A 26,715-nucleotide genomic window follows, 5' to 3' on the forward strand; every position below is an offset into this window, starting at 1 on the left:
AGCTGTCACCAGAATAGAGGGTGAGGGGACATTTTTCAATAAAGACACATTGTTGAGATAACAATTGCCTGAGAGGAGACTTCATTTGCTTTTAGGAGATTTAATTTCACTTCCTAATGTATGTACAGAGCAGCAAGTGAAGGGAAATTTCCCCAATGGACACCGATGGTAAAAAGAGTAAAAATTACAGAGGTTCTATCTATCCACTACCCAAAATAGAAAAAAAAACTCTTTGTGCTTTTGGATATGCCTTAAAAGGCCAACAATTCATTCAGCACTTACTATGTAGTTGAGAAAATAATTATATGATCCTCTGCAGATTTTGTAAGTTTGCCCACTTACAAAGAAATGAAGGATCTAGAAATTTTTTTTATCATAGGTGTATTTTAAATGATAGAGACAGAATATCAACCAAAAATCCAGAAAAAACAACCAAATCATATCAACCAAAAATCCAGAAAAAACACATATTGTTATTGTTATATATGTTAGAAATTGAGTTGCAGTTCAGTGAGTAAAATAAGTATTGGATCCCCATATGACTTAGTACTTGGTGGAGAAATGCTTGTTGGCAAGCGCAGAGGTAAGACGTGTCTGGTAGTTGGTTACTGGGTTTCGCACACATCTCAGGGGGGATTTCGGTCCACTATACTTTACAGGTCTTCTCTAAATCCTTAAGGTTTCTTGGTTATCGCTTGGCAACTCGAAGTTTCTCCCTCCATACATTTTCTATAGGATTAAGATCTGGAGACTGGCTAGGCCACTCTATGACCATAATGTACTTCTTCTTGAGCCACTCCTTTGTTTCCTTGGTGGTACGTTTTAGGTCATTGTCATGCTGGAAGACCCATCCACGACCCATCTTCAGTGTTCTGGCTGAGGAAAAAAGGTTCTAAGATTTTACAATACATGGCCCCATCCATGGGCCCCTCAATGCAGCAAAATTGCCCTGTATCTTTAGTAGAGAAACATCCCCAAAGCATAATGTTTCCACATCTGTGTTTGACTGTAGGGATGGTATTCTTAGGGTCATAATCAACATTTTTCTTCCTCCAAACACGGTGAGTCGAGTTAATGCCAAAGAGCTCAATTTTGGTCTCATCTTACCACAGCACTTTCTCACAATCCTTCTCAGAATCATTTATATGTTCATTGGCAAGCTTCAGATGGGCCTGTACATCTGCCTTCTTGAGGAGGAGGACCTTGCGGGCACTGCAGGATTTCAATCCATGGCGGCGTATTATGTTACCATTGGTTTGTTTGGTGGCTGTGATCTCAACTGCCTTGAGATCATTCACAAGCTCCTCCCCTGTAGTTCTGGGCTGATCCCTCCCTTGTCTCATGATCATCCTTGCCCCATGAAGTGAACTCTTTCATGGAGTTCCAGATCAAGGGCGATTAATGATTATTTTGTATTTCTTCCATTTGCGAATAATCGCTCCAACAGTTGTCGCCTTCTCCCGAGGCTTCTTGCTTATGGTCTTGTAGCCCATTCCAGGTCTACAATCTTGTCCTTTGACAGCCCTTTGGTCTTGCCCATGATGGTGGGTTTGAATGGAAGAAAATGATTCTGTGAATAGGTGTCTTTTATACACACAACAAATTGAGAGGACTAATCTGTGTACCACATGAGCACATACTGTAGCCAATCTGTGGGAGCCAGAATTATTGTTGGTTGGTAAGGGATCAAATACTTATTTAACTCACTGAACTGCAACTCAATTTATAACATTTGTATCGTGTTTTTTCTTGATTTTTGGTTGATATTCTGTCTCTATTATTTAAAATACAAAGGCAGCAAGAGTTCCTAGAAATGCTTAGATCCACAATATTTGTCTCAAGAAGGCTTATAATTGATGGAGGGACCAATAGTTATGTGAGCCACACCATAGTCATTTAAAAGCTTGTAGTTTATTGAATTAAAAAGGATACACTTAATCAAACAAGTGCCAGAGGTGTGTATTAGCTAACCTTCATGAATGCTTCACTGAGAGCTGATGTGTATAGATGGATGGCTGGTTGCAGTGATGGTAAGGGCAGCTGGACTGGATGGTGACTGCTCATAAATTGAGAGAAGCTGATCTGCTGCTGTATATGACCACAATAGACCAGGACCGAGGGGGATCGGTGACAAGCCATAGCTCAATGAGAGAAGCTGCCCATTTCCGGCCAGTAGTGATAACATCACTCGCTTTGCGGAAACTGCCGGGGATGGAAGCTGCTGGTGGAATGCACACCTCACAGCGCCTGGGATGCAAGCCAGTGTTGATGGTCCTGTCACAATGGCGACATGTTTAGCGCACCTGCACCTTGTTAAATTTGACTTGACAAGGCACAGGCGCGTGAAACATGTGAAACATTGGTAACCGGCTTGCATCCCAGGTGCTGTGAGGTATGCATTCCACCAGCAGCTTCCATCCCTGGCAGTTCCGGCAACGCGAGTAATGTCATCGCTACTGGACAGATGTGGACAGCTTCTCGCACTACGGCTTGTCACCAGCCCCCCTCGGTCCTGGTCTATTGTGGTCACATACAGCAGCAGATAAGCTTCTCTCGATTGCTGGGCAGTCACCACTGATAAAGGTTAGCTGATGTTAATACAAACCTCTGGCACTTGTTTGATCAAGTATGTCCTTTTTAATTCAATAAACTACAAGCTTTTAAATGGCTATGGTGTGGCTCACATAATTATTGGTCCCTCCACCAATTATAAGCCTTCTTGAGACAAATGTTGTGGATCTAAGTGCTCCTAGGACTCTTGCTGCATTTTATGTGTTATACTCTCCCATGAGTACTTCCCAGCAGCTATGATCCACAAGACTGATATTGACCTCTGTTCTTCACATAGCAATTGTTGCTCTTCAGCAGTAGCCTGATCTCTCTTTTACTGTATCTATTATTGAAAATACACCTATGATAACAATTATTGGACCCTTCATTTCTTTGTAAGTGGGCAAACTTACAAAATCTGCAGGGGATCAAATAATTATTTTCCCCACTGTAACTGATTTTGAAGGATTGGCTGGAAAAACTTTGTACAACATTGTTCGCCATTTTGGAATGAAGCCAATGTTTCCATAAGATTATTTTACTGTGGGGGGCGTGGTCAAGATGGCGACCTAGGAAAATGTGTGTGCCTGGAGCTCCGCAGTTGGAAGGCTTAATTATCCAGTTTTCTGAGACTTATCGCAACGCCAGCTAGCTCAATCACCCCTGGTTGGCATCGGCATGAAAAGGGGGAATTCCGGAGCACACCGCAATCGGAATCCGGTTCCGAAAACCCCTCCGCTGCCTCGAGGCACAAGTGCACCTACACTAACCACCATGGCGTCACAAACTGAGCAGTCAGATTCCTCTCCCCTTGGGATTGAGCAATTCAATGTCCTCATGCAGGCCATCATGGGCTGCCAAACGACATTGACGGCAAAAATTGAGCAGATGCAGATGGAAATAGGACTGGTCAGGAGGGACATGGACAAGTTCCGTGACAGACTGTCAGCAGCAGAGAGGAGAGTCGGGGATACCGAGGACACGATCCTTGAGCATGACGCTTCCCTCCGCACTCTGCAATTGAAGATGAAAGCCATGGAGTCCTGGGCGGAGGACCAGGAGAACAGAAATCTGAGGAATAACCTCCGCCTGGTGGGCCTCCCTGAGGCTGTAGAGGGCCATGACCCGGCGACCTATACAGAGAAGCTTCTTCGCACGCTCCTTCCACAAGCCCCGTTCTCCCCTCACTTTGCGGTCGAAAGAGCGCATCGGATGCCGTCCACTAGGGACCCACCTGGAGCTCCGCTGAGCACCTTCATATTTCAGCTGCTAAACTTCCAGGACCGCGATCTGATACTAAGAGAGGCACGGAAGCTGGAAGAACTGTGCTATGAGAACGCTAAAATCATGCTGTTCCCAGATTACTCCATAGAAACTCAGCGGCTTAGGCGCACCTTTGATCAGATTAAAGCCCAGCTCCGCACTAAAGGGATGAAGTATAATATGCTGTTCCCGGCCCCAGAGGAAGCATCCCGCTGGCTGGAATCCCTCCCCAGAGGCCATTAATCAAACTCCCTGTGTTAGATCCGGTTGCCTCCCTCTGTCCCATACACAGGCTCTTCTCACCCGTGAGCCCCCCCGACTGCCTTTGGTGATTACAAAACTCCACAATACCAGCTATGTGATGGCTCCCCTGGGTTCACGGCTTTGGAGTAGCCGGATTGCAGGGGTACTATTCCTGAAACCTGAGGCAGTTTAGTGCATTAACTATCACCATTTTATGTATCATGCAGTTATACAGAGCTCCTGTTTGCTTGACTGGGGGCTGTCGGCCCCAGTGATGCTGATTGATGTGTTTGCTGCGTGTGACTACTCCGGATGCCTCGGCTGCTGCCTCTCTCCTTTATGATGACACTATATCTCCTGCTTCAGCTTTCTGAGGCATTCGGGGGGTGCTCCTGCTGTGCACATGTTGAAAAGACGTGGGGGAGCGAGGCTGAACGGGTGGGACAGTATTTTCTGCAAACTGGGTGGTTCCTTGGAATTGCACTACACCCCTGCCCGGTCGGAATCTCCTATCCGTGACTTGCTCAGTTTAACCCTCGCTCACTGGCTGATATGGGGGAGAGGGTGGTATTAAGGAATGGGGGTCTCCCCCCTCTACTATTATTGTCCCATCTTTGGGACCTGCTTTGTTTTGTTTGTTTTTATTTTTTCTGATTTTGTCACTTTTATCCAGTTACCTCAGTTCTCACTGTAACGAAGCTTGAGCCCCTGGACTAGTCTAGGTGTATGATGCTGAATACCATATGTAGATATGTTCTCCATAATGTGATTCATTAACCAAGTGTTGCTTCCGAGAAGAATGAACTGCGGAGTGTCCTGCCTTCGCCGTCAGGAACTCTGTATCCGGTGCGTTGTCGGTTACGCACTGTCCCCATAGGAGACCTTCCTATGGATTAGTGTTATAAGTGTTCTGTTGGGTTTGGGTACTCAAACACCCCGTGATATGATTATCGGGGTGTGGGGAGGGTTGGGATGGGTGTTTTTTCACTTACGTTTTGGGTTGCTTTCTTTTTGTAGTGTTGATTTCTTTATTTTCAGACAGACACATGTTTGCTATTTCACTGTATGTTCTTTTTCTCTTATGTGCTTGTGTGCATTTAAATACAGATGGCTCTATAACAGCAAGGGACTAGGTTGTGTCTTGAAGTTTTCTGCTATGCTCCCTCACTGCGGGTGCCTGAAGGGCCCCCTGATGGGTTGTGTGCCGGGTGGGATGCTGCCTCCTTTGGGTCCCAGACGTACATGGTTCTCCGGTGTTCTTGTCTGCCCTTCCAGGATATGGCTCCGATAAGAATCTTGTCTTGGAATGTCAGGGGACTCAACCATAAAATCAAGCGTTCTCTGGTTTTTGATTACCTTAAAAAATATACACCCCATATTTGTATCCTCCAGGAGACGCATTTGGTGGGCGGTAGAATACTGGGACTAAAGAGACCTTGGGTGGGCCACCATTATCACGCCACACACACTAGTTATGCCCAGGGGGTTAGTATTTTGGTCCACAGATCTCTCAACTTTGAACCCCTTGATGTTCTTACAGACCCGGAGGGCAGATATGTACTAATACATGCTGTCGTAGATATGATAGCAATGGTATTGGTGGGTGTTTACCTGCCACCTCCAGCTAATATCTCCCTGTTACAGAAAATAATCTGCCTGATTGCTCAGTTCCCCACAGATAATGTGATCCTCACAGGGGATTTTAATATTCCTCCTAACCCATCTTTAGATAAATTGTCCCTAGATTCTGCCACTGACTCGGTGCTGTCCCGTTGGTCACAGATGCTTGGACTGGAGGATGTGTGGCGATGGAAGCATTCCTCAGATCGTATGTATACCTGCCACTCCTCCTCCTACAACACACTATCCCGTATTGACCTTCTATATGCCAGTTTACCCATGCTTCTCAAAATTATGGGCATTTAGATGCTCCCCAGGAAATCTCTGACCACTCCCTGCTGATGTGTACGGTACAAACTACTACCCCTCAAGCAGACAGAATATGGCGACTGTCTCGGTTTTGGATTGAACACCCTACTATAGAAGCGGAGATGGTCAAGGAGGTAAAACACTATTGGTTAATAAACGCCAACACTTCTACGTCAGGGACCGTATGGGACTCCTTTAAAGCCTATATCAGAGGATGCTATATGTCATCCATAGCTAGGGATAGTAGGAATGATGGGATTCTACTGGAAGAAGCAGAGGCTAAAGCCTGAGACTTAGAGACCAGGTTTACCCTTACCTCTAACCCTATTATAGCCCAAGATATGAGGGTAGCCTACAGGGAGGTAGAGCTGCTCAGAGTAGCCAAGGCAAACAAACGCCACTTGGCCCAAACACAGAGGATTTTTGAGCAAGGTGAAAAACCAGGCAGGCTTCTAGCCTGGCTGGCCAAGGAGCAGTCCTCGGTCTCCACTATAGCCTGTATACGTAAGAGCGATGGGACCCTAGTGTCCGATCCTGTGAATATCAATGCCTGCTTTGCTGACTATTATTCAACCCTATACTCCTCTAGGGCACAATACTCTCCTGAGGAACTGTGTGAATTTTTAGATAGGGTGATGCTCCTCACAACCACAGTGAGGGAAAGCTTAGACGCCCCAATTACTCTGGAGGAGGTTCAACAGGCATTTAGTTCCCTGCAAACAGGCAAGACCCCGGGAATAGATGGAATCCCCTCCGAATTTTATAAACAATACATTGAAGAGATAGCCACTAGAATGCATGCCATGTTTACTGAGACCCTCCAGACTGGGGAGCTCCCACTCTCCATGGCACAAGCCATTATAGCGGTGATACCCAAACCAAGGCATCCCCTGTGGAGAGTGCGCTCAGATCCCCTGATAATGGGAAAACACTGTCCACACTATACAATATGCTGGCATCCTGGGACACGTCTAGGGTCTCCCAGCTATGCGAGCTCTGGCGTAGGGATGTTCCGGAGTTAGCGGATGATGTTTGGGAAGAGGGCATTCAGCAATATCTGCCCCTTGCAATGTCAGCAAGGGATAGGTTTATGCAATTGAAATTCTTCCATTGTGCATACTACCTCCCAGCATGCTTGGCGAGAATATACCCTGATAGAATGACAAGCTGCCCTAGGTGTAGTTCGGATAGTGCAGACTTCTTCCATCTGGTCTGGTCCTGCCCTGGAGTGGCAGAATTTTGGAAACATATACTTACCGACATTAATTCTATCGGGAAAGTGAAGTTCCCATATAGCCCGATCCCTCTTCTGCTGGGTATCTGCGACATCCTTGAGGTCTCATGGGGGAAGAAACTGTTTATCTTCTACACTACACTATATGCTAGAAAAGCAATCCTACTGCAATGGAATCAACCCCAACCACCCACCAGACAACTCTGGCAGTCCTTGGTAAATACGGCATTGCCACTTTACAAAATGACATACATGGGAAGAAACTGTCCTAAAAAGTTTGGGAAAATATGGGAAGCATGGGTGAAGGCAAAACATCTGACTATTGAGTGAGGTGTGCAGGCCACTCTCTAATACATCTAACATACAACCCTTCCACCAACCGTTTATATGCCTCCCCTCGAATTTGAGAGGTTGGGGTGAATGCCCCACCCTTGGATATAGGTCTTAGCAGATATACTTGTACTAACTTTTGAAACTTTTGAAATACCAGACTCAAGGTTCACATTAACACAATGCTGTTTTTGCTGTTAATCTTTTACACCGGTAATGATATGTAAGGAAAACTTTGATCGATGTCTGTATGTGTTTGTAACCCGATATAGATTGTTTGTTTTGTGAAAACTTAAATAAACTTTTTTGCTAAAAAAAAAAAAAAAGATTATATTACTGTAAACTAAATTGTTTTTAAACCTTGTTAAAGGCTATCTATGAAGGAAATATTAGTTAAGAATGCTTTTACCTAAAATAGTACGACTATACACTGAAAGGTTCTTATTAGAATAAAGAGCATGTTAGAGCATGTTAGTTTTAGGATGTAATAGAAAATCTAAAGGTACATAGTACAAAGTGTACAGTATGACAGCATGATAACCTTAAGTAATAACAAAAACTCCTGGACATAGAACACTTTAGCTTATATAATGGCAGTTAAGTGACTGTGTAATTGTGTTGTTGATGTATTGTGTGAATGATGTGTTTAGCATATGCTAGTATTACAGTAAAAGACAACAATGCTAAGAAATGAGAGCTGTCCATGTTGATGTACTCACTAATGTTTCCTTCTGACAGCATAATAATTGTAACCTTTCGGAATTAATGATTTAATTCAACAAGGCTGACCCAATTAATGGGTGAAAAACCAAGGAAGAAGGGTGACTTTCCTTAAACCCTAAACTAAATAGGTTTGTACAAAACTAAATGTTCTACTACAGTGTAGTCACTGACAGCATAAACACAGAAGACGAAGACATAAACTGCTAAGTGGTAAGCAACAAAATACGGGTAAAATATCAAATGTAATTTAATAATTTTATGCATGTTTTGTTATAAATAGTGGAAATTATTTTATCTCACTTTTATACTATAATCTATGTTATTACATTCAGTGATCTGTTATATAATATTTTCATTAACTGCTACAGATGTGATGACATTTTATCTAAGCCACAGTGGCTAAGCAGATAAAGTGAATCAAGAACCATACTGAGTGACAAAAATAGATTTTCTTACTTTCTTACTTCTTTAGATTTCAAACTGTATAGAGAACATTTCTGATAGTTTCATGTTTCAGGCACTGAGGGGGAGGTGTTTAAACAGACACGTGTTCTAGTTGGTGAAAATTAAATACATAGAAATAATGAAATCATTCTCTACTTGATGAAATACATGCAAATAAACATAATAAAATATGTAATAATAGCTGTAGCTCCTGACAGATATTGCTACAAAATCTATTATTTTTTAATTGTGTACAAAAAAGGAGTATTTTGACCATTAGACATGCAGCATTTTTGTGTATTATAAAACATGGAACGTTGGTAGAGCTATTAATCCATATGTTTTATTATTTTTTGTATAGCATGTTGTGGTTAGCTCTCCTTCCTATAGTGGGTGTTAGACTATCTAGTATAATTATTTAAATAGGACATTAAGGATGTTTTTCTGTAAGTTTTGGTTGAAATACAGTGGGGATGGAAAGTATGCAGACCCCCTTAAATTTTTCACTCTTTGTTATATTGCAGCCATTTGCTAAAATTATTTAAGTTATTTTTTTCCTCATTAATCTACACACAGCACCCCATATTGACAGAAAAACACAGAATTGTTGACATTTTTGCAGATTTATGAAAAAAGAAAAACTGAAATCTCATATGGTTCTAAGTATTCAGACCCTTTGCTGTGACACTCATATATTTAACTCAGGTGCTGTCCATTTCTTCTGATCATCCTTGAGATGGTTCTACACCTTCATTTGAGTCCAGCTATGTTTGATTATACTGATTGGACTTGATTAGGAAAGCCACACACCTGTCTATCTAAGACCTTACAGCTTACAGTGCATGTCAGAGCAAATGAGAATCATGAGGTCAAAGGAACTGCCTGAAGAGCTCAGAGACAGAATTGTGGCAAGGCACAGATCTGGCCAAGGTTACAAAAAAAATTCTGCTGCACTTAAGGTTCCTAAGAGCACAGTGGCCTTCATAATCCTTAAATGGAAGACATTTGGGATGACCAGAACCCTTCCTAGAGCTGGCCATCCAGCCAAACTGAGCTATCGGGGGAGAAGAGCCTTGGTGAGAGAGGTAAAGAAGAACCCAAAAATCACTGTGGCTAAGCTCCAGAGATGCAGTCGGGAGATGGGAGAAAGTTGTAGAAAGTCAACCATCACTGCAGCCCTCCACCAGCTGGGGCTTTATGGCAGAGTGGCACGACGGAAGCCTCTCCTCAGTGCAAGACACATGAAAGTTCGCATGGAGTTTGCTAAAAAACACCCGAAGGACTCCAAGATGGTGAGAAATAAGATTCTCCGGTCTGATGAGACCAAGAGAGAACTTTTTGGCCTTAAATCTAAGCGGTATGTGTGGAGAAAACCAGGCACTGCTCATCACCTGTCCAATACAGTCCCAACAGTGAAGCATGGTGGTGGCAGCATCATGCTGTGGGGGGTGTTTTTCAGCTACAGGGACAGGACGACTGGTTGCAATTGAGGGAAAGATGAATTTGGCCAAGTGCAGGGATATCCTGGATGAAAACCTTCTCCAGAGTGCTCAGGACCACAGACTGGGCCGAAGGTTTACCTTCCAACAAGACAATGACCCTAAGCACACAGCTAAAATAATGAAGGAGTGGCTTCACAACAACTCCGTGACTGTTCTTGAATGGCCCAGCCAGAGCCCTGACTTAAACCCAATTAAGCATCTCTGGATAGACCTAAAAATGGCTGTCCACCAACGTTTACCATCCAACCTGACAGAACTGGAGAGGATCTGCAAGGAGGAATGGCAGAGGATCCCCAAATCTAGGTGTGAAAAACTTGTTGTATCTTTCCCAAAAAGACTCCTGGCTGTATTAGATCAAAAGGGTGCTTCTAATAAATACTGAGCAAAGGGTCTGAATACTTAGGACCATGTGATATTTCAGTTCTTCTTTTTTAATAAATCTGCAAAAATGTCAACAATTCTGTGTTTTTCTGTCAATATGAGGTGCTGTGTGTACATTAATGAGGGAAAAAAAATGAACTTAAATGATTTCAGCAAATGGCTGCAATATAGCAAAGAGTGAAGAATTTAAGGGGGTCTGAATACTTTCCGTCCCCACTGTACATATTGACTGTAATGTGATATGTAAGGCATATGCTGAAAAAAACATTTATCTAAGACCATGTTTCAGTGGTTGTAATCAGAGTACCACAAATCTTAAAAAAAAAGTTTTTTTTAAATTTAGATTTTTTAATAGACTAACCTGATCCAATTTTAATGTATCTAGTTATGAATGTACACAATGTACCAAACACAATGCAGCACCAACATAACTAAACTGCATGTAATCAAGTCAGTCAGCATATATTAAAACAGCTTAATGAGTATGGACAATAGCTAGGCTCTTTTGCATTACCCTAGTGCTGCCAATCCCTGGACTATTCTGCACCCCCGTATGTCATGCTGTAGTATAGAAATTACCGTGGATACTGTGCAGGTTAATGTTAATTTACTTATCTTGTGAATGGTAAACTGGTAAGGGGACTTTTTGGCCCTTAACCCATTCAATTGAAAAAAAAAGTTGATCCCAAAACCAATTGGGATCAACTGATAAATATTTTCACATACAGTATATTTACATACTTATATTTAATTAAGCTTGAAAAATGTCTAACTCTTGAGTTGTGTGAAAACATTAGGAACTGGTGCGCAACTTCCATTTGACTTTGTGCCAATATTCCTCAGTGCTGAATGCTAATGGCCTGAAGGATTTAAGTGCATTTTTAGCTTTTCTAATGTCTAAACCACTTCCATACAGGGGACTTATAAACCCTTCCTGCCCCGACCAATTTTCAGCTTTTCAGCTTTCAGTGCTCTCACACTTTGAATAACAATTACTTAGTCATGCTACACTATACCCAAACAACATTTTTCAAATTTTTTTCACACAAATAGAACGTTCTTTTGGTGGTATTTAATCACCACTGGGTTTTTTTATTTTTTTATTTCTATTATGACATTTTGCAAATAAGTCATTTTTGTTCATAAATTTGAGCCAAAATTTATACTGCTACATATCTTTGGTAAAAATAACCCAAATTCATTTAAATTATTTAGTTTGTGCGAAAGTTATAGAGTCTACAAACTATGGTACCAATTATTGAAAATCGATCATGCCTGATCACATCTGATATACTGACGGCCTATCTCATTTCTTGAGGCCCTGAAATGTCAGGACAGTACAACCCCCCCAGTACTCGGGTATTCTGGGCTGCATATAGGTACTCGAGTACTCTGGGCTGTAGATAGGTACTCGGGTACTCTGGGCTGCAGATGGGTGCTCAGATGGGCTTGAGACAGGTACTCTGGTACTATGACAGTTAGGTAGTTGAGTACACTGTGCTGCAGATAGGTACTCAAGTACTCTGGGCTGCAGATAGGTACTCAAGTACTCTGGAGTGCAGATGGGTACTCAGGTACTCTGGGTTGCAGATAGGTACTCGGGTACTCTGGGCTGCAGATAGGTACTCAGGTACTCTGGGCTGCAGATGGGTACTCTGGGCTGCAGATAAGTACTTGGGTACTTTGGGCTGCAGACAGGTCCTCTTAATTTTGAGGGCAATCTGAGGACTGTATTTGCACTGTAATTGGTAACTCACTGTTACCAGATCTCCTCCTCACACTGGATCAGTGTGTGAGGAAGAGAACCCAGTATCGCCATTTGCTGACATTTCATTGGCTCCTTACCCTGCTCGAGGATGGGTTTGTCTCTGAGGGACACTCCTCAGCCTGATTGCCACGCTGCGTGTGAAAAGGGATATATTATGTTTCTGTTTTTCCTGTTGGGCCAAAGAAGTATATTTACCATTACTTGTTTGACCATCTTATTCGTTTAAGTGTTCAAATGTAGGAGGTGGGTTTACCACTAATGCTCATGGGAAAATAACAACAATGTTTGGAGGAATGTGAGCTTGGAGTATGTCATCTATATGTTCCCATTTTTACACTGATCATTTACATTAATCAGTTTTACAATTAGGCAACTATTTATAAAAAAAAATTGCTTTGCAAATGTCTCATCATTTTTGCAACTAAAAGTAATAATATTCCTAATAATTGGATGTGTGATGTTGGATGTGTAATGTCAGTTTCTATTTGTTGCCTTTCTGTGGACGAATGTAACATTCCCTAACATTTAATACCCAGAGAAAAGTTCTTATGGTCAAATGTCCTTACAGCTATTTTTCTTTTAAGATTGAATGTTAGGGAGCGTTACATTCCTCAGGAGAAAGGCAACAAACAGAAACTGATATTACACACATATTACAAATATTACAGGTACAATAGGTTAAAGTGTTTGTTACCCTAACATTTCATATTCCTGATTTGTGCCTGCTGTACTATGTACTTGCATGAAAAAATATCCTGTTCTCTGTGTTTTGCTTCCTTTGTGTGAAATCCTTGGTTATCCTGCCAGTCCCTCTGCTTTCCTATTAAAAACTGACCACACTAAGCAGGGGAGCACAAGAGGGTCAGGACTCTAGCTGTGCTGGGAACTCAGCCTGCTCTCCTCCAGACTTGTCCTGACCACCCCCCCCCCCACACACACACAGCCTTTCACTAGGAAGATCAGTGTGCTGCTGATTCTCCTCCCACCAGCCCTAATGCAGCTGAGAACAGAGGGTATGTGATCACTTATGAAAAAGGGAAAAAAAAGGTATTTATGCCTTTTTTTATATTGATGCACAAATGTTTTGCCTTTCAATTGTATTTTAAACTGAATGAGTTGTTTTAAAGGTGATTGTTTACAATCACTTTAAGTTTGCAAAAATGATGAGATATTCAGAAAGTGAATTTTGTACAAATAGACAGCTAACTGATTATTACTGTATTTATTGACGTATAACACTCACTTTTTCACCATGAAAATCGGCTGCAAATAGCGTGTGTGTGTTATATGCCAATACTTCAATTTTAGCTGCCTCGGAGGGGACAGGGAGGGGGATGGGACGAGCGCCGTCAGATTACATACAGTGAGAATCTCCTGTTTACTTGGCGGCCTCTGTAACAGGAAGTCCCATCTCCTGGGCCACCATTGGACCACTGTACTGTCTATCATAGGAAATTCTCACTGTATGTAATCTGTCGGCGCTCGTCCCGCCCCCCTCCCTGTCCCCTCTAGGCTGCAGATGGGCATCAATCAGACTGCACTGATGGCAATGGTAAAGGCTGCTGCATTGATGGCAATATTGAGGCTGCTGCATTGATGGCAATAGTGAGGCTGCTGCATTGATGGCAACAGTGAGGCTGCATTGATGTGCACTGATGAGGCTGCATTGATGGCACTTGTGAGGTCACAGACGGGCACTGATCAGGCAGCATTGATGGCAATGGTGAGGCTGCAGATGGGCACTGACCCTTATTTTGCTTCAAAGTTTCTTATTTATAATTTATGTTTTTTTCCTGAAACTTCCCTCTTAAAATGAATGTGCGTATTATACGCCTGTGCGTGTTATACACCGATAAATACGGTAATATGCACTTTATCCAGTTTGCACTTTATGGTTATGCGTATGCACTTTCGTGATCTAAAGTGATATTGCCTCTTGAAGGGCATGTGCAGTAAATGATTCTTACATGCCTGCTCCACAGCCCAACATTTCAACCAGAGTCCCTAGCTTGTTAACTGAAGAAGACAAGTAACAAACTGGGATACATCCACTAACTCATCTACACAATAGTGAAAGTCTGTCAATAAAGGGCCTGCTAAGTTTAGAAGAGCATTTCCAAATGTTTATCTATGGGATTCTACTATTAATACTGGCACGTCTTCTACAGTAATCAACAGTGCTATTTTATTAACATGGGACACTGCTGGATCAACTGTGAAAACAGCCCGCAGGTCAGATAACAATTTTAATGGAGAAAGCATAGAGGTACATCTATGCCTCTGGTCGAGTCAGCAATTAAAATTGCAATTTGGCCAAAAAAGTCCTGCATAACTGCTGTAAACCTCCTCCCCTACACCTGGTTAAAACTGAGGAGGGGGCATACACAGAACTAAGGAGGGTGGCCCATGAGAATGAACACTGCAGGCTGCTCTGCAACTGTTCTTGACTTGTGAGCTGCAGCCACTGAGCTGCAGCCACTCAATTCAGTATGACTGTTCCTCTTGTGTTTGGGATCTGCCATGTTGAACTTCAAGTAGAGAAAACCTAATATTAATACAAGGTAAAATCTTGAGCACACACAATCTGACTGTTGGAAGCAAATTCAAATAGCCAGAGGTGACCAGGTCACTGTAGGTGGCAGCAAGGAATAACTTAGGGAAAAATGCAATCAGTAGCAGTGGTGGGAAGGTGCTACCTCATACTGAATAGTCAGAAAAGTAATTAATGCAGAAATATAGAAAATTAAATCTAAGGCTTCACAGACTTGTCTATTACATATAATGTTTATTCTATAGAGGAAAAGGCGCTGTATCTTTTTTTATCAAGGCAATACAATATTCCCTTTTTGTTATTAGGTGCCTATTGGCTAATAAATATGTTTCCTGTATATGGTTATCATGCTATGATAACAAACCTACAACCCACACCTAGGGGGTCGTATTTTCCTTGTTAAATATGTTTATTGAGTTTTTCATAAATAACAGAGTAAATAAATAAATGAATAAAAAAGTAGTACATAAAATAAATAAAGAGATGAAGTAAACATAGAAATATGAAGCATGAGCACTTAATATACAATCAGTATAAGATAAATAGTATCATAATGAAAATATAAACTTATCTTAATACTATAAGGATGATACAATTTATAGGAGTACATCAATGTGATCATGACATAGGAATTTTATAAATAAGTAAACAAATAGTCGATGTGACTTTTTCTGCTAGGGGGGGTCGTATTCTCAACAATGCTTCATGCCAAGTTTCATTTATATTACCAAGATCTGATGCATAATGATTTATTTTAAAAGCCTGGAAACAAACTGTATATGCAGGATGCAATCTGTATTTGCAATATTATTTTAGGCACTGCAGTATGGGGTGTACCCTTAAACCTTTCTACTTGGCTAATGTCTAAACAACAGCTTGCTAAGGTAAATTTTGTTTTCTTTCTGCTCAAAATATATATTTTTAATCTAATGTAGGTGTAAACCCCTGGACAAATAACTTTTATGTAGCCACCCTGCCTTAAGCAGGGCTGACTATATAAATTTAGTGTGGCTGGGTGGTAGACAGCCTATGCAATTTTTTTTTTTTTTTTACTCATTTGGAAGTCCCTAAACACAGTGTTGTTGTTGTTTCTCTCAGCAGCTAGTAAGTATCACTGGTAGATTGAGATGCTACAATAAAACTGTGTTAGGAATGTTTGTGTTCTCCCTGGCCAACCAGTAAAAGGTTTATTGCCCTTGGTGCATGCTGGAGGATAGCATAAATACAGTATTTGGGGAGCACCTTGTGAGCTTTTTATTTCCCCTGGGCTTCAGCCTGGGGAGGTGCATCTGAGTTTTCTGACTTGACTTGTAGGTCTGTAGCCTGTGTGGGACCTAGCAAGTTCTCTGTGCTTGGACCTGGAGTTAGACCAGAAGTGGTCCTTGGATGTTGTCCCGCCTGGTCGGGGAGCAAACTAAGCCCAGTTTGAGAACCTGCAGGAGGAGTTTGATAAAGCACTGTGTACTATAAATGACCGCCATTTATTTTTAAATAAAATTCTTCATAATTTGCTGCCTTGCAGTGCCTCTGATCTCTCGTTGTCACTTTCTGTCTACATGCCCTCCAGAAATGGCTGCATTGCATTTTTCAGTGTGGGTCTCCTGATGTTGACAACAGTAGACCATGCTTGCAAAAGGTGTGTTGGAATGGCCACTTGAAGTCTCCATCTAAAGCCTATGTGACAAGGTGACAACACGGGAAAACATTTGGGAGACAGAACGTTCGTAAAAAGAATAGTCTAAACAAGGACCTTTATGGCAAGATTACCAGGTATTCATTTTAATGAAAGCTACAGAAATAAATGTTATTAAGATTACAAAAATTACGCTTAAAATTACTTTTGAATTCATATCAGCATGTTCTTGGTTGAAATATTTCTTTTTCCTAAACTAAGTTTAAAAGTTTATCAAAATGGTATATCAGAGTACACAAAATCTTTGAAAGCAAAACCTTACATTCCACAAGTTCTTTCCCTTCCCTGTATCTGCATCTCTTGAAACAAAATATTCAAAATAAAAACTTCAGGTGTGTGCTTCTTATAAATTGTCTGGTGTCAGGACAGTATATAAGCATGTGAAAAGGCAGCAAATAGAAAGAGACAAGGCAGGTTTCACCTTGCAATGAACATTAGAGTTTATATCTAAGATACAATAGGCAAAATATTGCACAGTAGCTGGATAGTATATAAGCAGCTTGCTTAGGCTGCACTGTAAGAGGGAATGATAAGGCAAGTTGTGCCTTGAAATAACATGGTACTGACATAAACACATTCAAACACATGGTATTGACATAAACACACACGCACACCTACACAGGTTGAACTAGATGGACTGGTATCTTTATTTAACCTTACCATCTATGAAACTATAAACATTAGAGTATATCATTTGAAATATAGTAGCCACAAAAAGAGACAATTGCCACTAGTATTATACATTGACTGGACAGTTCAGCTTCAGATGGCAGTGGATGCCACCTAATTTCTCTTATTGGGTTTTTTATTTTTATTTCATTTCACAGTTATCAGTTTTTTATTAAATTGTCTGTTATTTTTTAAAGGGCTTTTTTTTCTATTGGTGGAGGTATTTTTTTTTTTTTTGGGATAGGACCTTTTTTATTTCAGGGTCTGCAATGTACATTGCTGGCATAAGCAAAATTGCCCTTTGTTTGCAGCACATGCAGGAAGTAGTGAAATGGCTGATAGTCTTTCTCTTCTTTATCCTCCCAGGCAAAGATCAGCCTGCTTTCTGCAAGTGCTGCAAATTTACTTTTTTCCTCCTCCTCCTGTTATTCTGCTAGTCCTGTCATAGCCCCACAAACTGGCCATGAGGAGTTGGTGAAATTTTCTGGTTGCATGACCACTGAATTGCTGCAGGGGGGATACATTGGTCATGTACAAGCATTCCTCCTTTCAGATATTGAGGATGAGTAAGAATACCAGTACCATAGAGGGAGAGGAGGGTCAGTCACACAGTAGTCAAGGGACATCAGGCAGTGACCAGAAAGAGGCAGCTGGAACTTACTGAAAAGTTGCTCCAGTGATGAAGAGGGGGTGGATAATATAGTGTAGACCATTCATGATTGCCACAAATTGTAGAGGAGGACAGTTCTTAGGGAAAATCAGAACAGCAAAGAAGGAAGATTGTGTCCAGGGGCAGGGGCAGCTTGCAGAATACCAGCATGTGAAATGTACTGTGTCTGTGTCACTTGATCATGTTGTTAGTAGTGGTATACATATAATCAACAAGTGGTCCAGTAAGCATGAGTGGGAATGCTACATATACTTGTCGACACACTGCGTTAATAGTCTGGTGACTGGGAAAGATACAGGAGGGGGCACACTGTTGTAGCTGGTGGCTAGAGATGGGCTGAACACCCCCCCTGTTCAGTTCGCATCAGAACTCCCCAACAGGGGAAAAGTTCTAACCCGAACTGTAAACCTCATTAAAGTCTATGGGAGCAGATCAGGAAAAATCAAAAGTGCCCATTTTGAAGACTTATATGCAAGTAATTGGCCATAAAAGGGGTATGGGGTCCGGGTACTGTCCTGAGGGGCATGTATCAATGCAAATTTTTTTTAAACAATTTTTTTTTTTTAGGAACAGTGATTTTAATGATGCTTAAAGTGCAAAAAAAAGAAAAATTCCATTAAATATAGTGCCTGGGGGGTCCAGTAAAGTGGCGCATCTATAGCATGTATAGAACCTGCTGCAGCAAAATTTATATTTCTAAATTAAAAAAATGAGTCAAATCACATTTAAATTGACTCACAGTTGCAATTGCAGGCGTCAGGCTACTGAAAAAAAATGTAAGAAATAAAACGGTGTGGTGTCTCCCCCAAAACCTATACCAGACCCTTATCCCAGCATGCAGCCTGGCAGGTCAGGAAAGGGGAAGGGATGAGCAAGCACCCCCCAGTGAACCAGTGAACCATACCAGGCCACATGCCCTCAACATGGGGGCATCCCCCTTGTGATGTCACAGACTGGTGCATGCTGGGTTGGTGACGTCACAAGGGGAGGTTCCACAGGTGATGTCACCAGGTGGACCCAGCCTTACCTATATAAGGACTGTCAAACAGCGGAGGAGGCATTTGGCGGTTGGCCGTCAATGAAGGCAGAGCGTTTTTTTTGTTCTTTTTCAGTAGCGGCGGGCGGTGTGATTGACAATGGATTTACATTGGGGGACACTTTTTCATTTTTTAATAAAGGAATTGTGAAAAACTGTCTCTGTGTTTTTATTGCTTTTTTAAAAAAAAAATTGGTAAATGTGTAGGGGTACTATGTACTCCATACTCATTCACATGGGGGAAATCTGGGAACCCCATTTTTAAAGGGAGCTTCCAGATTCCGATAAGCCTCCCACCCACAGACCCCCACAACCACAGCCCAGGGTTGTGGGGAAGAGACCCTTATCCCCAACAACATGGGGACAAGGTGCTTTGGGGCGAGGGGGGGTGCTTCCCCTATGTTGAGGGTACGTGGTCTGGTATGGTTCAGGAGGGGGACACTTGCTTGCCCCCCCTTTCCTGAGCTGCCAGTTTGCATGCTTGAATACAGGTCTGATATGGATTTTGGGGGGCCCCACGCTGTTTAAAAAAAAAAATTGGCGTGAGGTTCCCCTTAAAATTTTTACCAGACCCAAAGGGCAGATTTTGTTGAGGGCATGTGGTCTGGTATTTTTCAATTGGGGGCACTCGCTTGCCCCCCCTTTTCCTGACCTGCTAGGGTGCATGATCAGATAAGGATCTGTTATGGATTTTGGGAGGACCCCACTCCATTTTTTTTTTTTTACAATTTTTTTAACGACACATTTTTTTACCCATTGACAGCTGATGACTCATTGGTTGTTATGGATGCCGCAGTCAGCTTCCTGGCCCTGCTCCTTAACAACTAGCTTTTACTGCACCTTGATTGGGCAAAGCTTTGCCCAATCAGGGCCCCGAATGCACTGTGCAGCGTGCAGTGCATTGCAGGATGTTCGGTGGGCCAAACATCCGCTGAACACTCTGCCAATTCAGGTGTTTTCAAACGGGGCGAACAGCCAGTGTCATCTGTGTCAACAGATGTTTGGGCTGAACCATTTGCCCAACACTACTAGTAGCACTGCCATGTGATACTTTTCCAGTGGTGACAGCACAGTCCCTCCCAAGAATCCAGACTATGTGCAGCACTGGAGCCTAACATTGCCATATTGTGTTGCAGCTACTCTCATATGGCTGGGAGGACAGCTGGGCAGAACTGCTGGAAGTTCTCCAGGCTCAGGCTGTGAGGTGGCTGACTCCATGCAAGGCTGTATGTGACAGTGGCACTAACTTGCTGACTGCCCTTCACCAGGGAAAAAATCACACTCTATGTAAACACATGCCTGGTATGTCCTCAACCTAATAGTACAGTGGTCCATCCATGATTCCCAGGAGGATCCTCTTCAAAACAGAAGGGTTTGTGTCCATATTAGACAATCATACCTGGTCAGTAGCTGCCTGGCAGAAATGTAGCACCAACATCAGCTGCTTGCCATTTCTGACACCCTTACGTGATTGAACACAACATCAGCAATGCTACAGGGGCTGCTCCCCTCCTTCGCCTAACCCCCCTCTAGCTCCTCTTTCTTTTATATCCCCCTGAATCATACATGCAACAAGGACAGGCATAAAATCTTTTTGTCATTGGCTACTTGCCCTTTCCTAGAGTGAAGTATTGTATATGTGCCCCCCAAAAAAAAGGCTTCTCTTGAAAGTATAACTGTTAGTTCAAGTAAAAAATAAAAAGGATTCATGGACAGTAGTGTTGGGTGAATGGTTCTGCCCGAGCATGAGTTTGGGCCGAACAATGGCTGTGTATAAATACCAAAAACTGCAATTGGAGATAACTGTGCTATGTAGAAGGGGGGAATAGACATGTGATGCATCTGTCTAACATGCTTGAACTTTTGATCAGGGCCATTTGGGTGATTTCTGTTATCATTATAATCTACACTACACTGACTGCACTGTGCACCCTGCCTTTGACCAATCATGGCTCTCACAGCAGAGCACACTGTGATTGGCCAAAGCATGCAGGTCAGGTGCATGCTTTGGCCAATCAGCAGCCTTCAATGCAGTGGGATCTTGCAGTGCATTATGGGGTGCTCTTCGGTGGTCGAATTTGCCACGAACGCCCCATATGTCCGGTTTGTTTGCAAGCAACATCAGGACCATCCCTACTTATAAGTAACATTCAGAGGAATGTCTAGCTGTTAATAACAACAATCTAAGATGGTCATACAATATAGGCAAAGTTACTGCTGGTACGGTGCATCCAGAAAGTATTCACAGCACTTCAGTTTTTCCATTTTGTTATGTTACAGCCTTATTCCAAAATTGATTAAATTCATTATTTTTTTTCAAATTCTACAAACAATACCCCATAATGACAAAGTGAAAGACATTTGCTTGAAATCTTTGCACATTTATTAAAAAAAAAAAAAAACACATGTACATAAGTAATGACAGCCTTTGCCATGACACTCAAAATTGAGCTCAAGTGTATCCTGTTTCCACTGATCGTCCTTGAGATGTTTCAACAACTTGATTGGAGTCCACCTATGGTAAATTTAGTTGATTGGACAAGATTTGGAAAGGCACACACCTGTCTATATAAGGTCCCACAGTTAACAGTGCACGTCAGAGCACACACCAAGCCATGAAGTCCAAGGAATTGTCTGTAGACCTCTCAGATAGGATTGTATAGAGGCACAGATCTGGGGAAGGGTACAGAAAAATGTCTGCAGCATTGAAGGTCCCAGTGAGCACAGTAGCCTCCATTATGACCACCAGGCCAAACTCAGCAATCAGGGGAGAAGAGCTTTAGTCAGGGAGGTGACCGAGAAACCGATGGTCACTGTGACAGAGCTCCAGCGTTTCTCTGTGGAGAGAGAAGAACCTTCCAGAAGAACAACCATCTCTGCAGCACTCCAACAATCCAGAGTAGCCAGACGGAAGCCACTCTTCAGTAACAGGCACATGACAGTCCACCTGGAGTTTGCCAAAAGGCACCTGAAGGACCTCTCAGGCCATGAGAAACAAAATTCTCTTGTCTGATGAAACAAAGATTGAACTCTTTGGTCTGAATGACAAGTGTCATGTCTGGAAGAAACCAGGCACCGCTCATCACCTGACCAATACCATCCCTACAGTGAAGCATGGTGGTGGCAGCATCATGCTGTGGGGATATTTTTCAGTGGCAGGAACTAGTCAGAATTGAGAGAAAAATGAATGTAGTAATGTACAGAGACATTCTTGATTAAAACCTGCTCCAGGATGCTCTGGACCTCAGACTGGGGCGAAGGTTCTTATTCCAACAGGACAATGACCCTAAGCACACAGCCAAGATAACAAAGGAGTGGCTATGGGACAACTCTGTGAATATCTTTGAGTGGCCCAGACTTGAACCCAATTGAACATCTTTGGAGATATCTGAAAATGGCTGTGCACCGACGCTCCCCATCCAACCTAATAGAGCTTGAGAGGTCCTACAAAGAAAAATGGGAGAAACTGCAAAAAAAAGCTGTGCTAAGCTTGCAGCATCATACTCAAAAAGGCTTGAGGCTAAAGGTGCTTCCACAAAGTATTGAGCAAAGGCTTTGAATACTTATGTACATGTGATTTTTTTTTGTTTTTTAATAAATTTGGAAAGTTTTCAAACTTCTTGCATGTTGTCATTATGGGGTTTTGTTTGTAGAATTTTGAGGAAAATAATGAATGTAATCCATTTTGTAATAAGGCTGTAACATAATAAATGTGAAAAAAATGAAGCGCTGTGACTACTTTCTGAATGCACTGTATGTCAGAGCAGGTGGGTGTTACATCAGAGAGCCGGTAACCTATGCTAGGGAGAAAGCTTTCCTATTAGGGCATCAAGAAGGAGAAGCTGGAGCTGTGCGATCACTTTGAGTAAAGTGGGGGAAAAGTCATGTAGTGAGACTGGAAGCAGGTGTAATGACACCTTTGACAGTTTCACTCTCGGGGGTCTGTTTTCTTATCTGAAGTAGCCCCACGGGTGTACCTGGAAGTGTGGTGCATGGCCTGGAGAATAGCCTACGAGTTGTATAAGGCATGGATAGGACACAGCTCCAGGGTTCCTCCTCCTCGACTGTCACCCTCTGGGAGGAGCAGTTCGCTGATTGGGGGAGCAACATGAGTTCAAATGCATATATAAAATATACAAAAAAATAAAAATTTCCCCTCTTAGGAGTATATTTCATGGTGATCTATGCGGACCCAAAATAAGGTGTAGCTAGAGCTCCAGTCGTATCCCTTCCAGAAGAGTACGACGTCTGTCTTACAGAGATCATTGGTAGTAACAGCTATAGAGGTGGCAATTAGTAAGCTTTAGAATTGGGTCAGCAGTGTCAGAGCAGTCATCAAAAAAGGTAGAATTCAAGCTTGCCTGTAGCAGCTGGAAATGAGCGCCTTGTTAAAGAATCCCTGTGAGACAGGCCGGTATCCAATAATGTTTAAATGTGAGACAATGAAAATATCTCAGATGGCAGACACATGTCAGAAATATGTTTAAAAGGTCATACCATCCACATGAAGGTAAGACAACCAAGTGTAAATAAGCATAAAACACTATATAGTACATTGGAGGTGCATATCTGATTCTGAGTATACATCTCAAGCCAGGGGAAAAGAGACTTCATGAGACAGTTCTCGGCTTAGGTGGCAGTAGCAAGTGGGAATGCAGGTAGGTGTTGGTGGCAAAGTCTGGTGAAGAATAGGTCTATATTCAAGGGTATGAGTTTGACAGCAACTTTGGTGAGTAACACACAGTTGGATTGGGTAACTTGGGCTAAAGATGAGGAAATCTGTTCCGCCCCAATACATACATATCAAATATCATACATACATATCAAACACGATGTGGGATTCAAGGTGAAAACCAGAATGAAAGAAACTGAAAACGAAATGTATTTAACCGGGATCTGTGTTAAGAAGTAAAGTGCTTTAATGATCCTGGCGGGCTCTGCGAGGTTGTGGAGACTTTGTGGGGCTTGCGCCTTGATGTGGGCCCAGGAGAGTGGTAGGAGGTCTTGGATCTGGTGGTGAGCGTTGGTGTCAGTTCCACTGATCTTGGGCTTCCATGGGTTCTCCCCGACTTGGCTTCTGTCGCACTGACACTGGGTGGAAATCTGCATACCGTTGGCACCTCCACTAATGGTATGTCAAGGGTTGCACAGAAGGTTGGCAGATCTTCAGGTACTCTCAGGGGAGCCGTTTGGCCCTATAAAGAGGTGGAGAGGCAGAATGGAAGTTTCCACCTGTAGAGGATATCTCTAGTGTGAAGGATTTCAGACGTCTTAATACATTTGGATATCAGCTCCCTCATGAGAGATATGTATTCTGTTGTGGGATTTCCTCAGTATCTCTTCCTTTAAATGGTATTTGACTAAACAGCATACCACATCATGTGGAGGGTCTGATTCTCTGCCTCTGGGTCTGAGGGCTCGGTGGATGCACTCCATCTCAAAAGGCATTGTAGTTTATCTGTCCTGCAAGTTGTTGAAGATTCCCATTACCGTGGGCGAGAATTGCTCCGCATCTACTGTTTCAGATACACGGATCCGTAAGTTATGGCACTGTCCGCGGTTGTTTAAATCTTCCATGTGATGCTGGAGCTCACGGAGTTGTAAGGTATGTGTGTATCAACAGCATGGTACATGTGGCATAAGGTGACACCCTATTTGGCTGTGTTTTTCTCCACTTTATGTACTCTGCTGGCTATTGCCTGAGTGTCTTGGCTGAGGTCTGTGATGGCGGCTGTCAATGTATCCTTTATACCTTTATATCTGCAGTAATAGTGCGGAGGTCACTGAGGTTAGGCTGCTGTTGTGGGGGTAAGCAGCCTTTGGCAGAGGATAAGGTTGGGCGAGTGGACCCTGTATCAGCAATAACTCTGCCCGATGGTTGCCCAATGGTTGCGACAATAATTGACCTTATATAGCACATCATATATCAGGTGGATACCCAAGTTCCAATTTGTTTGCCATTGGAAGCTAAAGTTAATCTGGAAGAGTGATGCTTGCGGGATGGTGAGATTCAATGCCTTTGCTTTGTTTTGATTGACTTATAAGCCTGATATTTGTTTGTGATCAATGAAAAAAAGTGATTGTCTTTCAAACTATACAATTATCAACTTGTATGCATATTTGATACTCAATATATTGATTTAAATCTATTTACTAATGTTACAAGCTTTTTTTCTTTTTTTTTTTTTACATTACATTGGATAGTATTTAAAGTATACCTGCTATTAAAGAAATCTGTAGGGTGTCACAGATGACCTGATAAATTATCACATCAAGCAAGTGAATTAGAGTGAAGGCAGAACATCATGTTTACATATCCATGAGTCAAAAAGTATTGATGAAATTGCCAAGCAAATAAAATTTCAGGGAAAGGAAGTCAGCAATGACAGACTACAAATTACATTCAGTATAAGTTTCCGCAAAGCTCCATTGTATTCAACATGCACGCTGGGCATTTAGCTCTTATGCATGAGATCCAGTGGCATTTTCGTGCAATTGGAAGGCAAGAAGTCTGAATTCTGGGCATTTACTGTATCTCTGGGTGCATACTGCCCTAAATGTTAGTGCACCATCCAGCTGCAGCATCTTTCAGTCTCTCATAGAGTTTTATAAGCTGCTTGTAGCAGGGCTGGATGCTGTACCTGTGCCTTCTATTCACACAAAAACACTGGGATTACTATGCACAGGAGCTAAACGCCCAAGGTGCATGAGGTCATAGATATGGATTGCAGCAAGGATAGGTAGTATCCTTGGATGAAAAAATATAACATAAAACATAAATGTACACAAATGTACAGAGAAATCTAAGGAGTTGAAAGAGAAGACAAAAAAGGGAAAAAAACTGCCATCTAGTGGACATCATTTGAAGGTGGAAAACACTAATAAGACAGAAAACAAATAATTTTGACCAACTGCTACTGACAGAAATGGTCATCTGAGGTTATTATACAGTTTAATGTGCCATCCAATCACTTACAGCAGTATGACATTTGACATTTTATTTTAGATTGTAAGTCTTTGCAGTCCACAGCAGCATGCAAACAAACCACAATATTAATTACACAGCCAAGGCCATTATTACATTGTTCAGTGTCAGACCATCCAAAACTGACATTTAAATTAAAGCTGACATGAAGGAAACTTAAAAGTTGTTATTCTGACCTCTCCTGACAATGCTAGTTGCCTGACTGTAGTGTTGGCATGTGTTGATTTACTACTCTGACTTTAGGGCCATGCTAAACTTGCAACACTGTACTAGAAATTTTCAGAAAATGCTGAAAACAGTTAATAACTCAGTGACCAAACTAAAAGTTGCTATGATCATTGTAGTGCAAACCTTTAGTTTATTGAAGTTGTTTTTCCGAGCAACAAGAGTGCTAAGTATGAACAATTATCTAGCAGCTATGTATTAACATATTATTTCCTGATCTGCAGAATTATCTTGGGTGAGTGTGCATAACAACCAGGCAAATAGCATTTTCATTTAAGATCCATCAGGAACTGGCACTGGGGACTTTACCTAATAATTTGCATTGAGCACAACATTTCAATTTTTAATAACATGTTATTTTTTAATGGTCTCTAGATAAGCCCTGGATCCGCCAGAGGGGATGGTCTATTGCACAGGACATGGTATTGGCAAAAGGTATGTAGTCTCTTTGGTCTGAACTAATATTTTTTATAGGGAAGTCAGCAATGGCAGCTCCCATATTTTTCCATAGCAAGTTTA

At 42.1% G+C, this 26,715-nt stretch overlaps 1 protein-coding gene across 1 annotated transcript in view; it reads right to left on the bottom strand.

The window, feature by feature from the left end:
- Positions 1-26,715, bottom strand: part of LOC141141259 (uncharacterized) — a 1,017,917-nt gene that overhangs the window by 860,576 nt on the left and 130,626 nt on the right. The gene's annotated exons all lie outside the window — the stretch shown is intronic.

The sequence above is a fragment of the Aquarana catesbeiana genome, linkage group LG04 (genome assembly GCF_042186555.1).
Source record: "Aquarana catesbeiana isolate 2022-GZ linkage group LG04, ASM4218655v1, whole genome shotgun sequence".
Classification (NCBI taxonomy): Eukaryota; Metazoa; Chordata; class Amphibia; order Anura; family Ranidae; genus Aquarana; species Aquarana catesbeiana.